Source organism: Cornus florida, unplaced genomic scaffold (assembly GCF_030987335.1).
Source record: "Cornus florida cultivar Cherokee Brave unplaced genomic scaffold, ASM3098733v1 CherokeeBrave_3.0.0_Hap2_Chr11, whole genome shotgun sequence".
Classification (NCBI taxonomy): Eukaryota; Viridiplantae; Streptophyta; class Magnoliopsida; order Cornales; family Cornaceae; genus Cornus; species Cornus florida.
In genome coordinates, this window is record NW_026775581.1 from 14,325,562 (window position 1) to 14,350,662 (window position 25,101).

Here is a 25,101-nt window from a genome sequence, read left to right on the forward strand (position 1 = left end):
CATTGAGTCTCGAAACTCTTTGAGAGTCAATTCTTGTGCCCTAGGGATGACATACATCTCTAAGGACTTGTCTTTGTCTTGCTTCTGCACTTTATTCATTTGAATTCCGTGACTTCATAGGGAGTCATCGTGGTGCCTAGGGATGGCGTTCCTCTCTTGAGGCCATTTTGCTTCTTTTGCTTCCACATCTTGGATCCGATTTGTGTCATCATAGGACACACTGGGTTAAAAAATCCAGGGTCGTTACAGGTGGTATCAAAGCTCCTAGGTTTGAATACCTTGGACGACGGGTTTTTGGTGCATATCATGCTATGTTGCCATGCTCCATGTGTTTATATGCTTCATGATAACATGTTTATATACTTATGTGCTTATGTGGTATATGTAGTATACCGTTTGTTTAAGCATAATTTTATTCTAATGTAAAGAGCATGACATATAATGTATGCTAGATTAGATTCGCATATACATAACTGTGTTGCATATTTGGCATGACACGGGATTGGTCATTGAGGCTCGAGTTGAGGTTGATGGTGATTATAGTCATGTTGTATTGTAGTTTAGGTTGTTGTTGACCTAGAGTTGGTTTTGAGGTAGGTAGAGAGACACCTTTTGTTTAGGCTCTCGTGGGGTGAGCCATCAGGCACAACTGTAGTACTGGATTTGTTGATTTTAGGCCATGGTTAGGTTTTGGACCTTTTGGGATCCTTGGTTGTCTTGGAAGGTTCCTCTGAGACTGTAATTTTCGTGGGCGGGTACGTTGTGGGCGAGTGCATGGCACTGTCATACTACCGTACTGGCAAGCTACAAGTGAAGTTCAGATGGAATCAGTGTTGGTTTTGTTGTGATAGGCGTTGTCCTTTTAAACGATGATAATGATGTTTATTTTGGAGATCAGTCGTAGTGATTGATTTGGTTGTTGTTGGTATGGCTATAGTTGCCCTTTTTCTTTGAGTTCTCCTTGTGTGATGATGTTTTTGGGGTCAAGTCGATTGATTGATGTTTCGGGTAGTAAGAGCATTGCACTGTTACTGTCACTTGTAGTGTCACCTCTAGATTCAGAGTTGGATTGTGAGAGTCTTACCATTGTGGTAAGGGCTCACGTTTGTTTTGAGACAGGTTGTTGTCGCATTGGGTTTTTGGAGATAGTTTATGGTTAGGACTGGTCTTTCCTCTTACCAAGACATTTTAGGACACGATGTCCATATGGTTTATTATTGCATTATTTTTATCTTCTGTAGTTTTGTTTACTACCATGTTAGTAGTATAAATTATGATATTGTGATGCATGAGTAGATGGAAGTGTGTCCACATTGCTTTCTTGTTGTGTGACATTAGCATGCCTTATTTATATGCTTAGAGATGCCATGTTGTTACTGTACTTTAGTGACATGATTTTGTGCTTACGTGGAGACGTGCTGCATGTGACCTTGATTTTATTTATGTGAGTAGATTTACCTTCTTGGTAGTTACATTTTCTTGTTATTCCATGACTTCCATGTTTAGTTCTTCCTTATGTTCCCCTTTCGTACTCGTCGTGTTGACATTTGTGGGAGAGTAAGGTTTCTTCTCTTTTCTTGGTTCGAGTAAGGGACTTCACAAGGAGTGAGTCTCTTCTCTTCATTGTGTTGTACACAGCCTTGGGGTTGGCTGGTCCATGGGGATCACCATCATTGTCTTAAGTCCTTGGTGAGGATTTGGTTGATTTTGGTCGACTTACTTCCATGTAGGGGGTAAAGTCTTTGACCTTGTGTCTTTCGTTTCAGAGACAGAGTTGTGGTGTTGTCCTTCTTAGGACTAGTGGTTCCCTTTCTTCCGTGTCTTCCCTTGGGGAGTTTTTGCCGTGGTTGTTGACGGGTTGTGGTGCTCAAAGTGCGTGGATTGGTGTGAGATCATTTTTCAGGGACTTGTGTCTATATTATTGAGGATTTGTTTGATTCGTGAGGTGAGCTCAATGCTCTTTTGAGTATGTCTTTTGGAGACTTGTTTCAGTTTTGGAAATCTTGATGTGGTTGACTCTTAGGAGGAGTTTTGAAGGATCGTTGTTGGATATGGCTTGTTTGTGGAGTCGTCTCATCCTAGTTGTGACTAGGTATAGTTTTGAGGAATCGTAGTTCCAGTGATTGTTTATGGATGGAAATTGAGGAATTTTGACTTAACTTGGTGTGGCCAAGTACGATTTTGAGAGACTCATTTTGTGATTTTGATTGTTGTTAGAATTTTACTATGTGTGTCACTTGGTGGACTTGTGTTTCGAGGATCTAGTTATCCGTGATAGGGATGTGAATCCGATGTTTGACTTCGGTGTAGTCTTGTAGTTGATCTGTTTCAGGGAAATATGTAGGACTTTCGATGAAATGTCTTGTAATGAGATTCATTTTGGTTTCTAGATGTTTTGACTTGTTTTCAGGATTGGGACTCTTGATTGATGTTGTTATGGAAGTATTTTGAAACATTGGAGTTGTCAGCTTTGTTGTATTGAGGATTTAAGGCCTCAAGCGTAGCGGTACCTATGGCATTGTTGTCAGAGTTTGGGATTGGCCAGGATGGTCCAGCCGGACGTCTTTGGACCATATCTCAACTCTCACAAAATGTCTGGCCTCCGTGGTGCTTTTAGTATTGATCATTTTTGTCATTGATGTCATTTGTATCGAGAGGTTTCATAAGTAGACCTAGTGGGGGAAGGTTATGAATTAGTGCCTTATACTGTCATGCTACCGTATAAAATTATGTGTTGTGGGCGAATGCTAGTTGCTGTCGATGCTACCTTACTGGCGAGTAAGCGTGGGCGGGTACTAGGTACTGTCATTGCTACCACACATTTGAATACATCGTGGGCGGGTCCTGGTCGTAATTCATATGCCATGTTGTCCTTGTTCGGTGCCTTGATTTGATACGTGGTAATTTTGGAGTTCTTTTGGTGATTGTTTTCAGATCCGTATGATAGTTCGTCAGGAGGGATTTTTACGGTTGTGGTCTTCCGTTCCTTTGTTTGTCCTTGAGTTCTGTGTGTGAGTTTTGACTTTTTGTGTGGCCGAGTGGTCACTTTTCTTTTGAGAGGTTATCTTGTCGTGCGTACATGGGTGCGAATGACATTGGTTTGTACTTTGTCTTCCAGTTTTGGGGTTGCTTTTGTAGCATGTTGAGTGGAATACTCGGAAATGTACTCCGTAGTTATTCTGGTTCCGCCTTTTATTTTGTTGGGGCAGGATTTTGGGGACGAAATCCCTTTTTAGGTGGGAAAGTTGTAATGACCCGGTCATTTTCTTTCCTTTCCTTTTCTCAGATTTTTACGGATATTTTTTTTTTTTTTTTTCATTGATCTTTTCCTTTCTGAGTTCGGTTTCTCGTCACTTAGTGTCACTTTGAGTGCTCGGGAATGGTTTTCAAGACTCTTTTCCGTGGATTGATGACTTCCTTTGAAAATCGAGTCATTTTCACATTTTCACTTTTGTGACACTATTCACCTTTCGTCTTTTTCTCGGTTGTCACTTTGTTGGCATAACCTCGCTTTTCGTGTTAGGATTTGACTCCGGTTTTGCATGCATCCATGATATTTAAATACTATGCTATGTGTATTTTCACTTTTGTAGAAAAGCATGCTAAGTGTTTACTTTTCTTATAAAGGGTATAACTGCATAACCTTTTTGTAATTTTTTAAACTTTTGGGGTTTTTGTGTAATTACTGTAAAGTACTTATTTTTCATCTTAGGGACCATTTTGAAATTTAATTTGGAATATATTTTCAAAGAGGACCTTTTTGCAATTTTCGGAAAGTGTGACAAGTGTCACATTCTCATTGGTCCACTTGTTGACATGTGTGTGGAAACACTTTGAGGCCTTGGATGAGGACATGTGGAGGGTGGAGATTTAACCACTTGTTGGCCTAGGATTGGTGCACTTGTTGGCTTGGATGGTTAACAAGTGTAGGTTTGAGATTAAGCCTAGGATGGAGCCTTGGATTTGTGACAAGCGTAGGCTCACAATTTAGTCTTGCAAATTACATTTGGGCCACTTTGGGATTATGGTTTTAAAGAAGGGTTTTTGAGCAATTGACCAAACTAGTGTGTGTTGACCATGGTGTAAGAGCACATAGTGAGTGGAGGATTTCTATTTCCTCCACTCACACATTTTCACATTATTTCATTCCTTCCTCACCAAAAATCCTAGCCTCCATGGATGGAGCTTGAAACCTTTGGCCTTGACCTTGATTTTTTATGGCCTTCCACTCACCTTAGACCATGAAACTTGGAACACTTTTTGTTCCCCTCATCCTCCTCTACATAACTCTTGAAGGGTTTGCCATTTTGTGTTGATTTGCCTTGGATTCTAGAGAGACACTTCTCTAGTGAGGTAGGGGGTGTTATCATTTATCTTCCAAGTGATTTTATTTGTTCCTATAGTGATATCTAAGTTATATGTTTTTTTTGTATTAAAATGAGAAATAAATGATTAATTGTAACTGGTATGTAATTCACTTTAAACTTGATAAATAACATGACCATGGCTTGATTCATAACTTATGTTAATTTGAGGTCATTTATAGTTGTTTTAAAAACTAGAGGACTTAATGAATTAATTTAATTAATTTTTATTTATATGCTCCTATGACTTAAATCAAGTTTTGAAGTGATTTATATAATAACCATGACATGTACTACAACATATATTAAATTTGGGGCATTTGGATAAGAATTGCAAAATTTATTTAATATTTATATTTTGTGAAAGTTTAATTCACATGGTGATAGCAAACATGAAATCATGATGTAATGTGATATTTGGATAGGCCTTGGCATGTTCTCTAATATAGATTAAATTGAGGGCATTTGGAATTGTTTAAAAATTTAGAGGGAATTAATTAATTAGTTTGATTAATTTTGTCTTAAGTGTTTTAATCACTTAACTTGTCATTTGATGTTATATATGTGATGACCATGACATGTCCTTCAATATATATTAAATTGAGGTTATTTGGGGTTAACTTGGAATTTAGAGAATTTAACTATTTATATTTAATTAAATTCTACTTTATTACTCCATGGATTTAATTTCATTTTGGAAGTTATTTTTATATTCAAATCATGGATTTGGATTTGGTGTATGTTCACTGGATTACTTTTGAGCATTGGATAACATAGTTGTTACTTCTATATTCATGAGAATATGTTTTTCCTTATTGAATATATTGTTGCTATGTGTAAGGAATTGTACACTTTGTATTTGACATCTTTCATGCCATAGTAGTTGTAGACTTTGAGTATGTATTGTATAAGTTTCCAAAATTAGATTGTGCTTGGTAAATAGTTGATATCTTGTATATACATGTTGATATATATACGTTATTGCACAATTTGTTAATTTTGGAAACTTGGGGATGTCGATGTTTGGCTATGGCTAGGACTTGGTTCTAGTACGGAGGATTGTCCCTCTATATAGTATAGTGCGCACATAGGGAGATTACCCATGGGCTAGTAACCCTAAAGTAGCCACATTGTCGGTTTGATCCGGCGTGACATCCAAGTATCCACTTTGGTTTGATTTCGCATTTAAATTCCAAGTTGTCAACTTTGTGAAATTATATCTCATTGTGTTATGTTGAAAGTTCTATTGTCACTTGATAGCATAGATTAAATAGTATTGGATTGTAACATGGTACAAAGATAAACCCATGCATTCCCTACGAGTAAACTTGTTTACTCACTCCTAAGTTACTGGGTATTTTTCAGGTAAAGAAGCCATAATGTGGGGTGCACAACAATCTTAGATTTGCTAGACTACTTGGAGTATTTTTTTTACTATGTTAGAATATGCACATGTTAACATATCTTGTTCCATTTTGCTTACTATGTCAAAAACTTGTGTTTATTGTTCAAGTCATGTAATGTGCACTTAAGTGCACCTTTTGTTACTTATTTTGAATGTGTAATAAGTGGCCAAGAGCCAATTTATATTGAGATTCAGCTTTATGCATTTTTCATGGAAAATTGCTTTTAAAGGGGATAACTGAGAAACATAAGGTTTTTAGGTATCATTTTTGCATTGGGAGGTATTTTTAGGTTATGAGTTTTCATTTGAGGTCTATTTACTTTATTCGAGGTGTGGCCAAGGGCCAAACACCTTTCCAAATTTTGCATATGCTCTTAGTCACCATATTTTATGTGTTTAGACAAATTATTGTGAAATGGAGGTTTTGGAGGGTCACCTTTTGCATTGAGTGTTTACGGAGGCTGTGAACCATTGGCGCATGTCTAAATAGATATAATACGTTTGCGTGCATGCTCACTTAGGCACAATTCACACCATTTTATGAAATGCACTTCCTTTGGACACTTTTCAACATTTTAATTACAAATCTGATGCAAGGGCATTTTGGGGATTTTACCTTGACAAATACATTTCGTTCTCAACTCTGTCACATAAAAAATGTGATTTTAGGGGGAGTTTCTTCTTCGTGTTTTTCCCAAAAATGTCATCTTGACCTCAAAAACCATGCCCCAACCTCAATTTTCTACTAAAAACACTATTCCTGTAATTTTTAAGGTTCCAGACCACCCCTCTGCCTCATTTGGCGGGCCCCCGTAGTGTTTTGGTGGGCGCCTGCGAGAATCTGCCTTATTTGGCGGGCCCCCGCGGTTCTTTGGCGGGCACCCGCGAACACTGTTTCTACTGCAGACATTTTTTTTCAACGGGCCATATCTCACTCGTTTTAACTCCGAATTGGTCCATTCTTGAGTCTAAATTGACCGCGTCGAAACGAGCTTGGCAATGGTTCCAATTAGAGCTTCAGATTCCTCTTGTAGCTTAAGATATTCAAGTTTGAGTAAGGTAGTGTCAGAATTTGGTTCGAACCGAGATAGGGTTTCCCTTCCTTCGACTTCAAAACTTGATATCTTTTCTGTCCGGACTCCGAATCAAGTGATTCTTGATTCTAACTTCATTAATTTTTCATTTTATTTCCAATGGTACCAGTTTTAGTTTTAGAACTTTCTCCTAGCTTAAGACATCCTTGTTTTAGTGAGAGGGTGTCGGATTTGGTTTGAACTGGGATAGGGTTCATCTGGGATTTCACTTTCTTTGACCTTGGTACTTCATGTGAAGTTACCAAAGGATGTTTTAGAATGTTTTAGATATAATTTGACTTGTTGAAAGTTAAATTCCTTCCTCTTGGGGTAAAATGACCATTTTACCCGCTCTTCTCTTGTAGGGTTTTGATGCCCTTCTTATCATTTTGTTACCATTGAGTCTCGAAACTCTTTGAGAGTCCATTCTTGCACCCCAGGGATGACGTACATCTCTAAGTACTTGTCTTTGTCTTGCTTCCGCACTTTATTCATTTGAATTCCGTGACTTCATAGGGAGTCATCGTGGTGCCTAGGGATGGCGTACATCTCTTGAGACCATTTTGCTTCTTTTGCTTCCGCATCTTGGATCCAGTTCGGGTCATCACAGGACACACTGGGTTAAAAAATCCAGGGTCATTACAGAATCACATGTACATATGGGGTAGTCTTGCACATGTGCGCTTGATATGGACAAGCAAGTTGGAAGCAGATCACAAGTATAATTGATTTGATGGCTACTCTAAAGGCACTGGGACGGATTATTTTATCATCTTAATAATAAAAGTTAATTGTTTACACTCACTGTTTATCTATCGGAGGATCGTATTATAAATCATATACCTAGTAGCATTGTGTTAGAGAATATGGTATGAGTACCAGATGTACCACATATGAACACACTTATTATAGAGATTAAGAATTATATATGAATTCCCTATTGATGCGTCGGTATCATCTAGTACACATATTCCCGTATCGATACATTGATGTAGTGGAAGGATTATCATCCAATCCGACAAAATCATGTTTTTAGGTGAGACCGTTATGGACATCCTTGTTAAACATTAGTTGGACCCAATAAGATACACGGAATCGTGAACCGATATGGATACGAATAGTTTTGGCAAGTTGCTGTGAAATCAGAGTTGGAATCTATGTATTCTAATAAAATCTGGGATCTTATAGAACTTTCTAGTAGGGTGATACCTATGGAAACCAAGTTACTCTACAAAAGAATACCATAAGATTTTTTAGTGAATAAACCATATGTGTACAGGGTAATGTCATTATTTTTCTAATTCTATATTTATTAATGACATCCTACTCATTTAGAATGACATAGAAAGTTTATCATCAGTAAAAAGGTAGTTGTTCAATTACTTTGAAATGAAGGATCTTCAAGATGTAAGCTATACTCCTAGGATAAAGCTTTTGCAAGATCATGTTAAAAGGAAAATAGGCTTATCTTAATAATCCTACATTGATAAAGTTTTGATCAAGTTTGGTATGTAAAACTCAAACAATGAGTTCTTGCTTTATTGACATGGATTGCTCTCTTTAGTAAGTAGTTTTCCAAGACTAGTAGAGGAGATTGAGCAAATGAGATTGGAATAATATGCTTTGGCATGTGGGAGTCTCATAAATGCCATGGTCTATACTAAACAAGACATTCGCTACATTGTAGGGATAGTTAGTAGATATCAGTCCAATCCTGGACTTGATAACTGATCAGTTGTGAAAAATAGCATAAAGTACATTAGGAGAACTAATGATCTCATACTCATTTATGAATGTGATGATGTGGTCCTAGTTGGGTATGCTAGTTCTGATTTTTAATCAGATGTAGATATTATAAGGTCCATAACTTAGTGTATGTTCATTCAATGGAAGGGAAATCAGTTGGCAGATTGTTAAACAGATTTCAACTACTAACTCAAACCTAAAGGTGGAGTACATTGCAACCTTAAAGGCAGCAAAGAAAGCCTTTTGGTTTGATCTCATTGATTTAAAGGTTGTGGAGCATACTGGCCTGCCTATCGAGCTATATTGTGACAATAGTGCAGAAGTAGTCTAAACCTATGACCCAAGGTTCCATAGAGGAATAAGGTACATTGAGAGGAAGTATCATATCCTACATGATATTGTTCGGCAAGAAAATGTACTCGTGGCTAGAATATTACATTGGAACACAACTTTGTTGATCCATCAACAAAGGTGTTATCGATCAATGGTTTTGATCATTACCTGGATAACATTGGAGTTAGAAGCAATTCGAATTGGCTATGAGGGCAAGTGGGAGCTGTTGGGATTTATATGCCCTGGCATAGCAAATTTCTATTTGGATTATAGTAACATATGTTACTGACATATCTGAAATATTTATGATTTATATAATTGGTGAATTCAATGTATTATATTTCGATTCATTATTGAATTGATAGTGTCCAGTTGATTACAAGAAATATTTATATATATGTATGTGATGTCGATCAATACATGAATATAAATAGTAATGATAAATAGTTCATAGACAGTAATTATGGATGGACTCATTATTAATTACGACTTGAACTGGATCCGCGTTAGGTTGAGATATATTGCAAGAGCCGTCGTATGCAATTGCTCCCTATCATTGTCATGGCATTTGACTCTTAACCATGAGAGAATTATAGACTCTTTTATTAATTGGTAATTACTTTGATTTGTTCGGCGGATTCTTTGGAATCCATAGACCGTCACTTTGGGTAATTATGTAATTAATAGTTAGAGGGTTATATTTTCAATATTTGCATCATTATTACTTATATTTATTTTGTATTTGTAATGACCCGGTCATTTACTTTCTTTTCCTTTTTCCTGAAATTTTACGGATAAATTTTTTCCGTTTAATTTTCCTTTCTAAGCTCTGTTTCTCGTTGCTTAGTGCCATCTCGAGTGCTTGGAAATGGTTTCTAAGACTCTTTCGTACAAATTAACAACTTCCTTTGAGGACCGAGTCATTTCCACATTTACACTCTTCGGACACTATTCACTTTTTGTCCTTTTCCCTATTCCACCCTTTTCCCTGTTCTGTCTTTTCCCCGTTCTGTCTTTTCCCCGTTTGCCAGTTTTTGGCACAATCTCACTTTTCATACTCGGAGTTAGTTTTTGACTTTACGTGCCTTCATCCTAAGTGGTTTCCAAGTAATACGTATCTTTACTTTTGCAAGAAAATATTTATGAGTGTTTTTCATAGATATTTTATTTCAGGGGTTTTTAAGAAAATATTTTTGGAAGATATTTTCATTCTGGGCCATTAGTGCAGTTTTCACTTTTTAGAGGAGTTATTGTGCAATTAACGAAAATTATTGCAAAAATACCTCGTCTGGAGCTTAGATCCTCGTATAGGATTCATTTTCACATTTCATCAAGTTGTGTACTCTCAGAATTCCATTCCAGTCAGTTTTCTCCAGTTTCAGAGTTTCTGACCCCAGTTGCTGCTGAACTTGTTCGGGGCATATCTCTATGCTCGAGACTCAGTTTTTGACGCCGTTTCTTCCATTGTTCATATTCTCTCATTTTGAATCTCTTTCGTTCACGGAGTTTTGCCGTTTGAGTGCGTCTGCTCAAAATCCACTTTTCCGGACCCAACGGGACCCCTTTAGGGCGCTTTTAGGGTTTTTCTATAAATATGGGGTCTTAAGTCAAAAAATTGGATTTGACCATCTTCTTCCCCTCTCTTGGCTAGATTCCATGGCAGCCATGGCTGCCACCTTCTCTCTCCTCTTTTGGTCCATTTTTCCTTAGCAAAAAGTCTTTGGCCTTAACGTTTAACATTCCGCTTAACGTGCTCTACCTTTCACCTTTATTAGAACCCGTTTTTGGCCAAATTTTGAGTTCGGGTTTGAAGTCAAGTTGTGATTTTTATAGGGCTTCTTGTTCATCGTGTTGTCCCCGACAAAACCCTTCAGTATCGTCGGATTCGGAGCACTTTTATTTCGGTGAGCTTTTGAGATTTTCATCTCAAATTGAGATAGGGGGTGTTTTAATTTATTTTCTTGTCATATTACATGCTATGGATGCTTATACTACTTGTTTACATGCTTGGATATCAAATCTAGAATTTTTAATTAATTATTTCTTTGTGTAAGATTTAATTTTCCCAGTTGCTCATAGCTTTGTTTAAACATGTAGGATAGTAAATGACCCTGTGACATGATCATTAACATATATTAAATCTAGATCATTTAGACAAGTAACAAAAATTTTATTTAATATTTAACTTGAATAAAATATTAATTCATGTGGCCTTAACTAGCTTGAAATCAATACGTATTAGCATATTATATTAGGCCCTAGCATGCTCTCCAACATAGGTGAATTTGAGAGAAATCGAAAGTGTTTTGAAATCTAGTAATATTTAATTAATTTGATTACTTAATTTATTTCGAGTGTACTATTCACTCCATTGGATTTTCGGCTTCATTTTATTGATATGCATGCCATATGGTTTCACATATATTTAATCTAGAATATTTGATTAGGTTTTGAAATCTTTCATTTATTATTTTTCTAGTATTAGAGTTTAATACTCATGACCGTACCTTGCATGAAATGTACTTGTATCGTGTTCTTAAATCAAGTATTGACATGTTTAATAACATACATTAATTTGAGATTAATTGGATAAGTTTCAAAATTTAGAGATTTTAATTAAAGGAATTAATTAAAATCCATTCAATGGTTCTAAAAGCATGATTAAGTTTCTTACTTGATATTGAACTTGTCTTTGACATGACCCTTGACATAACTTGTTCGTAGAATAATTGGACTTGCCTTGTAACTTTGACAATTTAATCCCTTAAGTTGATTAAATTTCCATTCATGCTTCCATCGAGTTAATCGTACCTTGATTTTGAATCCTTGTTACACTTGTATCCCTTGTATCTTAATCTCATTAAGGTAGTTAATGAACTAGTATGATTGTCTTGGAATGATTTAAATTACTCATATGTTGTTTAATAAGTAATTGAATCATGTATCTTATACTTGTGCTATACATCTTGGTTTTGATCTATATAGATACATACTTTGAATTCTTGACATTTCACATGCCATTGTAGTTGAGAACTTAGGGCATGACTTGTGTGTTGCAAAATCTTGGTTGTGCATGAAACGTGGTTAATGCATTTACTTGTATCTTGATACTATCTTGATTTGCACAACTTGTTGATTTTGGAACTTGGGATATCAATCAAGAATTGACATGGCTAGGATTTGGTTCTAGTACGGGGGAATGTCCCTCTACAATTATAGTGCGCATTAGGGGAAAGGTACCCATGGGTTAGTAGCCCTAAAGTAATCTCAAGAGTACGGTTTTAATCCGGGCGATATCTGAGTTTTCCACATTGGTTGATTTGACTCTTTAAATTTCAAGTTGCTATTCCTTGAAGATTTAAACTTGTCGTGTATGTGAAATGCTCCAATCTTGTTTACTTGCATAGATATTATGCCTTGTTCTTGATTTCATGTATAACTCTCTTCATGTTTCATGGAATGTTCCATCTTTGTTTCATTTCATAGATATTATGCCTTATTCTTGATTTCGTGTATTACTCCTATCGTGCTAATTAGAATGCTCCAATCATGTTAATTGCATGGATAATGTAATTTTTGTTAACTAATATCCATGTACACTTCTTGTTTTATTAAATTGGAATGTTCCAATCATGTAAATTGCCTTGACAATTTGATCTTTGAATTCTAGTATCTTCTTGTCGTGTTCCTTGGATTATCCCAACCTTGATTCGTTTCATAAATGTATGTATATCATGATTCTTGTTAACGTTGCTCTATGGTAGCTTAGGATGATCCCTGTGTCTCATCTTGACGTAGACATTAGGTGGCATGATCCTTTTGAATTATTTCATGTCAGTCTAAAAATCTCTAAAGAAATCGAGCCAATGCATGCTCATTCTCTACGAGTAAACTTATTTACTCACTTCGAAGTTAGTAGGGGTTTTGATCAAGTACATGATTCAAGCTTCGGAGATTTGCACTAGCCTTTGGTGGCTTGGAGATTTGAAGTTTCTTTAAATGCATTCTAGTTCACATGCAAATGTTAGCATGTTTGATTTTTACTTTTAAAGTTGTAATTCATAGTTAGGTCAAAAATATTATTTTTGCCTTGAGACTTGTAACGTGTGCCTCAGCACACTTTTTGATATTCATTTCGTGTATATGATATATGGCCAATGGCCAAACTTCATTTGAAATCCATGTATATTGAAAAATGTAGAATTCTGCCCTTAATGAGAAAAGTATGAAAATTAGGGTATTAACATGTCATTTTTGCACTGGAGCGTGCATTGTGTATGAAATTTAGTATTTGCCATTCATTTACCATGTATGAGGTGTGGCCAAGGGCCAAACACCATTTTGTTTCCACTTTTGTATTCTTGTTTCACATATTGCATTTTTGGGGCTAAATAGTATAATTTAAGCCTTTAAAGGTTCATTTTCAAATCGGGTGGCGTAACGTGTGTTACGGCACATCCACTAGGACCTATTTCATATGCATGAAGTGTGGCCAAGGGCCAAATGGTAATTTTTAATCATTTGTTAATTTTGGTTTTCAAAATTTTCATTTTAAGTTCATTTTCGCCTTTTTGGCCGTCGAGGGGTCGGATTTTGCATCGGCCATTTTCGGGAGTCGCGGACCATTCCCGCGTGCTCAAAATCACTTATTACACGTGCATGCATATTCGTTTCAGCTTAGAAGTGCATTTGGGGTCAAATGCATGCTTGCTGCAAAGTTGCATTTTCGCCGTTTTGAGCCAAATTTGATTTAGGGGCATTCTAGACATTTCATAGTAGTTTTTTTTTGTTTTCGTCTATATTATCTGCTAGAAAACATGATTTTGATGGGGGTTTCTTCTTTGTGTTTTTTTCAAAAAGGCCCAGAAAGTCCTCAAAATTGCATTTAAGTTGGCATTTCAAGTGCAGCCTATAGCAGAACGAGTGCTCCAAGGGGGTACGAGCGCTCGTAAATGGGGCAGTAGGTTTTGTCCCTAGGGCGTGTGCTATACAAGCGCTCATAGCCCTTTCATGACCGCTCGTGGTACTATTCACGTGTGTGTGTGTGTGTATGTCTTGGTTCAGCACTGCACCTCCGATTTCGGATTATCGTATCTCCTTTGTTTTAACTCCGAATTGGTCCGTTCTTGAGTCTAAATTGACCACGTCGAAATAATCTTTCCAATGGTACAAATTTCAGCTTCATATTATACTTGTAACTCAAGATATTCAAGTTTTAGTGAAGTAATGTCAATTTTTGGTTCGAACCGGGATCGGGTTTTCCGTCCTTTGGCTTCAAGACTTGATATCTTTGCCATCCGGACTTCGAATCAAGTGATTCTTGAGTCCATCTTGGTTGATTTTTTGTTGTCTTTCCAGTGGTGCGCTCTGTGGCACCCGAATCCATAGTTTCTGAAATAACTATTTTGCCCCCGGGGCTTAATTGTTATCTTTCCAATCTTTTACTTCCGCGTCAATCCTCATTGAGTTCCACGACCTTATGGAAGGTCATCTTAGGGTCTTAAAGGTGTGTTATGCCTTGGAAGACCATTGTCTTGCTTCTCGCTTCCGCATCTGGATCCATTATCATCCTTGGTTCATCAAAGGACACACTAGGTTGAAAAATCCAAGGTTGTCACAGTATTGATTATGGTTGATCACAAAGTAAATTCGAAGGCATTCGTATGTTTTAGAAAAAATGTTTTCTATATATTTATTTAGTAAATTTTTATTTTTGTCAAATAAATGTTTTATTGTGATCGAGCCGGAAATAATCAAAGGTACCAAAATAAATATATTAATTAAGTAATCGGATTGATGGCTTTATTTATCCGATAACTAATTATGCATAGAGGGGTCAAAGTGCAACATTGACTTAGAGGCTATTTATTATTTAATTGGAGTTCAATTAATTTCTTTTAGTGGACTAGAAATTAATTAATGAATTAATTTAATTGGGTCTATAGACCGGGCCAATTATTAATTCATTGTAGGCAATAAAATAATAAGCCTAAAGGATTCTCACTCATAGCCCAACTTGATATTGGAATCCTATTAGATTTGAGATATGTGAATTTGAGATTGAGAAGGATTTATTGTTTACTTTCCTTATTTTTATTTTGCCTATATATACATGGGTACATGTATATTTTAGGTGAGACTTTTAGAGGACTATAAAATATTTTTTCTCTCTCTAGATTTTTAGGGTTAGTGTTATCATTTAATGGAGGCTCCCATAAGCCTAATTTTTCAAGGTTATTCATGGAGGCTTATGAGTTATTTATAAAGGCAAGGTTATTACCAAGAAGATGGAGATCCAAGAAGAAGGCATCTAGCAAAGGAATTTACAATAAGTGAGAATATTCACTTTGGAGGAAAGATTTAAAAGTTTACTCAAACCTTTGATGTAAGATATATATATATATATATATATATATATATATATATATATATATATCTCTAATTGAATGTATCATCATGATCTTCATGCATAAAACTTGTCACTATACATGAATCAAGATCTTTATTTAAAAAACCCTCATAAAGTTTTTTAAAAATTTCTGTTTCCCGGTAGGCAGTACTATTCAAATCGTAACAAATGTTACCAAATATGTTTTCGTGTTTTTCTTTGCTATAGGACACCTTCTGCAACATCAAAAAAAAAAAAAATAATAATAATAATAATAAATTAAAGCAAAAGGAATTGTCAGACAAGACCTTAACCATCTACTTTAAAAGATAAGAAAGTATCATTGCTGTAGGTGCAAAATTTCGCTCAACCAATAATGATTGAGAAAACTAAAACAACTCACTCAAAAAGCAATAAAAATAAATAAGAACAGTGTATGGAGAAGAGTAGAATTGCTTGACCCTTTTATTGGAGGTCTGGGCCTCTATTTATACACAAAATAGTGGTTGAATTATGGTAGGACTCGCATTGCTTGTTCTCCAATTCTTTCCATATAAAAATTCTTTACAAATAGAATTCATTCCTTTGTATAATTTTCCGTGTATAGCAGTTTCTTTCTTTGTTGTATCCTTCTTCTGACAGGACTAATCTTCTTTTAATGGATTTGGGCTGTACATAACCTGGTCCATGTGACTTTGCTAGTGGGTTGGATCTCTTAGTTCGGGCTTGAGCGATGTTAGAGATTAGACAGCTGCGATCCCAAGCTAGCGACTATGATTTTGGGCTAGCAACGGACTTGGTCTGGGCTTTGAGCAAGATGGGCTTCTAAAATTTGTGACGTATACTAATATGCTATGATGATGTGTACAATTCTCATTGGAGGGAGATTTTTCCCTTCACAACTGCATTACAATATTTGACAATAAAATCCAATGAGATGAATCCATTCACTGACAATTTTATAATCATGTTCGGATATTGGTACTTGAAGTGATAGGTTATTTCTTAGCTAGATATTATTGGAGTCATGTGGTATAAAACCCACATTTTTTAAATTTAAAATCTTAAATCATACCAAATGCCATGTTGCATGGCTAACCCTTGGCTTAGAGGCCTAGGCAGTCACCTAGGATCTCCAAAAAAAGAAGAAAAAAAGCCTCATATTGGAAAGTTTGTCTAAACCCTCTTAAACTTTTGAGAATCTCAGAACTGACCTACCTAGTGGTATTCCCTATACTTCTCAAAGTGAATGATAAGGATTTGAGTCCCAAGAGGAAAAAGTAGGCGTGAGTGGTCGTGTGTGTATTTTTTGCCAATAAAAAATAAAACCTTAAATTAAAATAATAATTATAGATTTTGAAGAATTTATTAAGGTAATACTTGTTGATATATTAGTTAATAGTTCAAGGGAGGCTATATCCGCACTCTACTTTTAAACGTTTGCACTACAATTATTAAATGAAATGACAATTCTAACCCTAACTTTACAAGTAAATAATTATTATTTTTTAAATAATAAAACTGTCCTTTTAGATTTCATCTTCTTATCTTTAATCTTTATTATTTTAGGTCTCTTTTGTCAAGAGAAAAAAATTAATTGAATAAATTATTTTTTTACCGGACCAAGAAATAAAAATTTATGTTGAATAAATTGACTCTTTTGATCAGACCAAAAAAATAAAAAGTAACCATTAAAAAAATTATCTCTTTTGACATGAAAAAAAAATTTCCGAAAAAAAATGTTTATTTAAGAAATTATATTTTTTTGTCACCCCCCCCCCCCCCCCCACCCAATAAGTTATTTTTATGTAATAAATTATTTCTTTTGACAGGATCCATTAAAAATTATAAATAAATAAAAGTTACCTCTTTTGACTAAAAAACAGTTAACTTTGTTGAATAAATATCCCTTTCAATTATACAAAAATAAATAAATAAAGTCATTATGGAATAAATTATTTCTTTTGACTATCAAAAATTCAATTATTAGTATGGAATAAATTATTTTCTTTGAGAGGACCATGGAAAAAACAAATAGAAAAGGAAAAAAAAATAGTAAATAAAGTAAAAAAGGTAAAAAAAAAAAGTTAAAGTTGTATAAAGGGTAGTTATAACATTAAAAATTCAGAGATAGTGCATTAATGAATTTAAGGACCTTCATGTCATTTCCTTTAAAAGAAAAAGGTAAATATAGTGCAATTTAACAAAAGTGGAGTGTGACCCTGTCATTTTCTCTTTTTTCGGCTATTTTCTTTTTCGTGAAATTTTTTATTAGTATTATTATTTATTTATTTATTTATTTGTCGTTTCCCTTCACGTAACCTCACTTTTTGTGCTTGGATTTGGTCCCGGCTTTGTGTGCCTCTATGATATTTAATTTTCATGATATCTGTATTTTTACTTTTGTAGAAAAGCATGCTAGTTGCTTACTTTTTCGTAAAGGGCATGAATGCATAGTTTCTTCGGAAACATTCTTGATTTTTGGGATTTTAGTGTAATTAAATAAAGTAATTATTTTTCATCTTATGGATCATGTTACAATTTAATTTGGAAGATATTTTAGAAAATGACCTTTTTGCAATTTTCGAAACGTGTAATAAGTGTCACATTCTCATTGGTCCACTTGTAAGCATTTAATTGGTTCACACTTGGGAGCCTTGGATGATGACATGTGGAGGGTGAGGATTCACTCACTTCTTGACTTAGGATATGTGCACTTGTTGGCTTGGATGGTTGATAAATGTAGGCTTAAGATTAAACCTAGGATGGATGCTTGGATTAGTGACAAGTGTAGGCACCAAACTTTGTCTTACAATTTATGTGTGTGAGAGAGATAGTGTATATGTGTGTGTATTTGACCAACCACCTTTAATTAGTGGGGAAATACACTTTTCTCCACTAACTTTGCTTCTTCCTCACAAAAACCCTTAGCCACCATTGAAGAAAAACTTAACCTAGGCTTTAAACCTTGGTTTTGGTCCTCTTCCACTCACCTTAGACCTAAAAGTTTGGAATACAAAAGGTTCCCCTCACCTTCTTCTACAAAACCCTTGAAGGATTCCTTGGAATTCCTTTGCTTCCTTTGGATTCAAGAGGAACAATCCTCTTATAAGGTAGGGGGTGATATGTTTGTAATCTTAGTGTTTTAAATGTTTTTATAGTTTAGTATAATTTGTATGCATATCTTTAACTTAATTATAAAAAATTGTTGGTAGTAGTACTTTGTATGAAATTAAGCTAAAGCATAATATTGTTAAAGACCTTGACTTGATCTACAACTTATGTTAATTTGAAGACATTTGTTGTTTTGAAATCTAGAGAAATTAATTAATTAACTTAATTAATTTTTATTTATATGTTCCTTTAATTTAAATGAAATTTTGACATTTTATTAAATTAGGCATTGACTTATTCTTTAACATATATCAATCTGAGAATATTTGGATGAGTTTTGAAATCTAGAGATTTTAATTAAATGAATTAATTAAAATCCATTTAATAGTTCTATTGATTTAATTAGGTATTTAACTTGATACATGTAATGACCTTGACTTGTTCTTTAGCATATATTAAGTTGGAATCATTTGGAATTGTTTTAAAATTTACAGATTTAATTATTTTATTTTAATTAAATTCTATTTAATTGTTCCAATGATCTAATTAAGTTTTTGATTTCATATATGTATTGACCATGACATGATCCTTGACATTTAATTATTTGAAGTCATTTGAAGTTGATTCAAATTATAGAAAAATTAATTAATTAGTTTAATTAATTTGTATTTATGTGTTCCGTTCATTTAAATAAATATTTGACTTGATGTATGTAATGATCATGACATGATCTTTGACATATAATTAATTGAAGTCGTTTGGAGTAGATTTGAAATCTAGAGAAAGTAATTTTTTATTTGATTAATTTTCATTTTATTGTATTAATGATTTAATCATGTATTTTGTAATATGGACTTGAAACTTGCTTCATAATTAGATTAATGTATTTCATAAGTTGACTTGTATTGTAACTTAGAGATTTACATTATGACTTGTAGATATGTAATGTTTATGTATAAATTATGTTATGTGTGTGCCACTTGGGCTTTAGGAGCATTGTGGTCATCATTCGGTTCATAACACACATTTGATTTTAACATATGTTTGCATGACATATATAATGAGTTTGAAGGATGGACGTCATCCGAATATTGAAAAAAGTGGACATCGCGTCCGGTGGGTTAGAAGTCCTACAATACACTTGACTAGTGGGGTGTGGAAGTGCACAAATTTGTTTTCGTGTTCGGGATTTGATTCCGACATTTGTCTTTTGTGACATTGCATCATGGAGTACATGTGTGAGTTGCATCATAGTGGAGTCTATGTGCAAACTATTTGGTAACTCTTGATGTGTTATATACTTTACGTTGATTTGCTTTCAATTACAAGTTAATTATGTTTTATTGTATATCTTGTCATTCTACTAGCATTTGGTAGTTATTTGTATAAGTATATGCTTTGTGTTTGATTCGTCTTCATTTATAAGTTAACTATGCCTCGTTGTATATTTTGTTTTTCTACTAGCTATGTGGTAGTTATTTGTACAAGTGCATAACTTGTGTTGATTTTGTCCGTTTTTCTTACAATCTGGCATTGCGTTTTTAAGTTGTAATTTGTTGATTTGAATTTTAGTGAACAGTTTATAACATATTCATTTATAGCTTTAGGGTATCCTTTAGCTTCCCTTTTAAAAATAGACATTAGGTGGCATGAACCACTTTAGTTGTTTTCGCATTTTAAGTTTCAAGTTGATAACTTTGAGAAATTATGTTTTATTACGTTGTATTGGAAGTTTCAATGTTGGTTAAATTGCATTGATATTGTAATTTGCATTGAATTGTTCTAATGTACCTTATGATGATCCCTTAGTCTCATTTTGGACATAGACGTTAGGTGGAATGAACCACATGGATTGATTTATATAAACTTGTAAAACTTAGGTTATACGCATGTACATTTTCTACGAGTAATGTAAGTTACTCACCCCCACTGAATGCGATTTGTTTCAAGCAAGCAGACGTGGTTTCGGGATGTACAACATCTCTAAGTTGTTTTGTTAATTTGGAGTACTTCTAATGTATTTTTGCTCATATGCAAGTGTTAACATGTTTAAATTTTACTTATAAAGTTGTACTGCTTAGCTAGGTTCAATATGCCGTTTTTGTCTTGTGTTATGTAAAGTGTACTTAGATACTGATGGGAAACGTGCTAATTTTAAAAACTTTTTGAGGGATTTTCATTCACAGATCTTGATTCATCACATGGAGACAAGTTTTATGCAAAAATAAAATATGATGTATCATTCAATTAACAGATTGAATACTTACATCAAAGGTCTGAGTAAACCTTTAAATCTTTCCTCTAAAGTGAATGTTTTTACTTATTGTAGATCCCTTAGCAAGATGTCTTCTCATTGGATATCCATCTTCTTGGTACTTGTTTTGCCTTTAGGAATCACTCATAAGCCTCCATGAATGACCTTGGAAAATTAGGCTTGTGGGAGCCTCCATTAGATGAGAACACTAATCCTAATTTTCTAGAGAGAGAAAATATATTCCTTTTTCATTCTTCCAAAAATCACCCCCAAAATATACATAGACCATCTATATATATAGGCAACATAAAGATAAGGAAAAGGAAACAATAAATCATTCTCAATCTCTAATTCATATGTCTCAAATCTAATAGGATTCCAATATCAAGTTGGGCTATGAGTGAGAATCTTTCGGGCTTATTATTTTATTGGCTACAATAAATTAATAATTGGCCCGGTCCAAGGACCCAATTCAATTAATTCATAAATTAATTTCTACTCCGCTGAAAGAAATTAATTGAACTCTAATTAAATAATAAATAACCTCTAAGTCAATGTTGCACTTTGACCCCTCTATGCATAATTAGTTATCGGATAAATAAAGCCATCAATCCGACTACTTAATTAATATATTTATTTTGGTACCATTGATTATTTCTAGCTCGATCACAATAAAACATTTGTTTGACAAAAATAATAATTTAAATAAATAAATATATAATAAATCATTTTATCTAAAAACACACGAAGGCCTTCGAATTTACTTTGTGATCAATCATAATCAATACAAAATAAATACAAGTAGTAAAGATGCAAATATTGAAAATATAACCCTCTAACTATTAATTACATAACTACCCAAAGTGTCGGTCTAAGGATCCCGAAGTATCCGCCGAACAAATCAAATTAATTATTAATTAATAAAAGAGTTTATACTTTTCTCATGCTTAAGAGTCAAATGCCATGACAGTGATAGGGATCAATTACATACGACGGTTGTCGCAATATATCTTAACCTAACGCGGATCCAGTTCAAGTCTTAATTAATTATGAGTCCATTCATAATTACCGACTCTGAACAATTTATGATTACTATTTATATTCATGTATTGATCGCCATTATATACATATATAAATATCTCTTGTAATCAAGTGGACACTATCAATTCTATAATGAATCGAAACATAATACATTGAATTCATCAATTATATTAAGCATAAATATATCAGAAACGTCAAGAATATATGTCACTATAATTCAAATAGGAATTTGCTATGCCAAGACATATAAATCCCAACAGCTCCCACATGCCTTCATAGCCAATTCAAATTGCATCTAACTCCAATGTTATCCAAGTGATGATCAAAACTATTGATTGATAACACCTTTGTTAATGGATCAACAAAGTTGTGTTCGAATGCAATGTTCTAGCCATGAGCATATTTTCTTGCCGGACAATATCATATAGGACATGATACTTTCCTCTCAGTGTACCTTGTTCCTCTATGAAACCTTGGGTCATTGGTTTGGATTACTTCTGCACTATTGTTGCAATATAGCTCGACAGGCAAGCTAGTATGCTCCACAACCTCTAAATCAGTGAGATCAAACTAAAAGGCTTCCTTTGCCGCCTTTAAGGCTGCAATGTACCCCACCTGTAGGTTTGAGTCAGCAGTTAAAATTTGCTGAACAATCTACTGACTGATTTCCCTTTCATTGAGTGAACATACACTAAATCATGAACCTTATATAACTGATTTAAAATCAGAACTATCATATCTGACTGGAACCACATCATCACATCTATAAATGAGTATGAGATTATTGGTTTTCCTAAGGTACTTAATGATATTTTTCACAACAGACCAGTTATCAAGTCCAGGATTGGACTGATATCTTCTGACTATCCCTACAATGTAGCGGATGTCCTGTTTGGTATAGACCATGACATATATGAGACTCCCATATGCCAATGCATATAGTTCCAGTTTCATTTGCTCAATCTCTTCTGCTAGTCTTGGAAAACTACTTACTAGCGAGAGCAATCCATGTCAATAATGAAAGAACTCATTCTTTGAGTTTTGCATACCAAACCTGGTCAAAACTTTATCAATGTAGGATTATTAAGATAAACCTATTTTCCTTTTAACCTGATCTTGCAAAAGCTTGATCCTAAGAATATAGCTTACATCTTGAAAATCCTTCATTTCAAAATAATTGAACAACTACCTCTTTACTGATGACAAAACTTTCCATATCATACTAAATGAGTAGGATGTCATCAATATGTAGACTTAGACAAAATAATGACATTCCCTTGTACACTCATGATTTATTCACTAAGAAATCTTCCGGTATCCTTTTGTAGATTAACTTGCCTTTCATAGGTATCACCATATTAGAAAGTTCTACAAGATCCCAGATTTTATTAGAATACATAGATTCCAACTCTGATTTCATAGTAACTTACCAAAACGATTTGTATCCATATCGATTCACGCTTCCGTGTAGCTCACTGGGTCCAACTCATGTTTACTAGGGATATCCATAACGGTCTGGATTGGATGATAATCCTCCTACTACATCAATGTACCGATGCAGGAATCTGTGTACAAGATGATGCCGATGCACCAATAAGGAATTCATATATAATTCTTAATCTCTATAATAAATATGTTTATATGTGGTATATCTGGTACTCATACCATATTCTCGAACATTATTTTACTAGGTATATAATCCATAATATGATCCATAATATGATCCTCCTAAAGATAAACAGTGAGTGTAAACAATCAACTTTTATCATTGAGATCATAAAATAATCCATCCTAGTGCTTTTTAGAGTAGCTATCAAATCTATCATGCGTATGATTTGTTTCCAACTTACTTGTCCATATCAAGCGTACATGTGCAAGACTACCCCATATGTGCATGTGATTCAAACTAAGATTTAGTAAAAAAGACAGCTCAAACAGTATCCTTGAGACAGACTAAGATGGAATGCAGTTCATAATGTGCATTGATATTGTTAAGGCTAAACTCTAAAATGAAAGAGATAATGTAGTATAACTAATCGTAGATCTAACCATGTTAAGCAGAATTCTGTTATTCCTATTTGACACCTCAATTCATTAAGCGTTAATTGCGGAAAACTAGTACACAGCACCCTCATTAACCATATAGTATTTGCACTATCCCAAGAAATACTCATATCTACGATTAGATTGAAGTGTTTTGATAAGTTTACCTAATCTGTGCTCCACATCAGTCTTGACACTTTCGGAATATACCAAAAAATTTAAGACTTGTGTTGCATTAGGTACATTTATCCAAAACGTGAGTAATGTTGCTTGGATGTTCATAAGACCACACGTGTTAATGTGTACCGACTCCAATTGTTCTTTATGTCTATTTCATTTGGCTGATTAAGCCCTTGGGGTTATTTATCCTTCAAAACAAGATTCACAAGTTTGGTTTAGGCTCTTCTACCTCACTAGGTTATAAACATTCTTTGACCAATCTTTGAATCTCATTTTGACTGATTATAACTCAAAAATAGACATTAAAAAGTACAGTGAGTCAGGAATAACAAATTTTCTCTTAACATTCAATCTAGAAGATGCAACATTAGTGTCTACATCCTGCAAAAATTAAGAACTTGTGGTTATAGTATATTGACCATCTTTCAATGTATCAAAAATAATCGCACATCTATTCAATTTGATAAAACCAGTTTTACAAAATAATAACACAGTTTTTATAAACCAAAAGTGAAACAAGAATTAGATTGCGTCTAACATCTGTGTATAGAGATAGTTCTCTAATACTCATATCCTCATGCTCTCTAATTTCAGATATAATACACCTACTAACTTAGCTACAACCTGGCATCAGGTTAAAAGACAAATATATATCCATATCATCGAGGCTTCTGGATTCCTGAAATCCTTGCAACGAATTGCAAACATGTTTAGTGGCTCTAGAATCTATTCATCAGGAATTAATAGATACAACCACATAACATGGCTCAATGATTAAAAATATATTTTCCTATGCCACGTCATTGCCTAGACAGTTCGTCCTTTAGTGTCTTAGTTAGCGGCAAAAGAAACAATTTCCTTCGCCCTCAACTTATACTGCCTTAATCCCTTTAACCTTTTGAATACCCATGTTTTGTGCTAGCCTAGTCCTATTATCATCCTTCTTCTTTCCTTTGCCCTTCCACTTGGGCCTAGAAGAAGATGGTATAGACTATGTTAGATTGATAGGAATGCCCATACTTTTTGTTATCCCTTTATCTGTTATCAATTCTATAAAAATATCAGCGAGTGTAAACTCAAACTTGTTCCTTATTTAGTTCACTCTAAAAGAGTCGAACGAGTTTGGTAACAAGGCAATAATTCTGTCAACTTCAAACTTA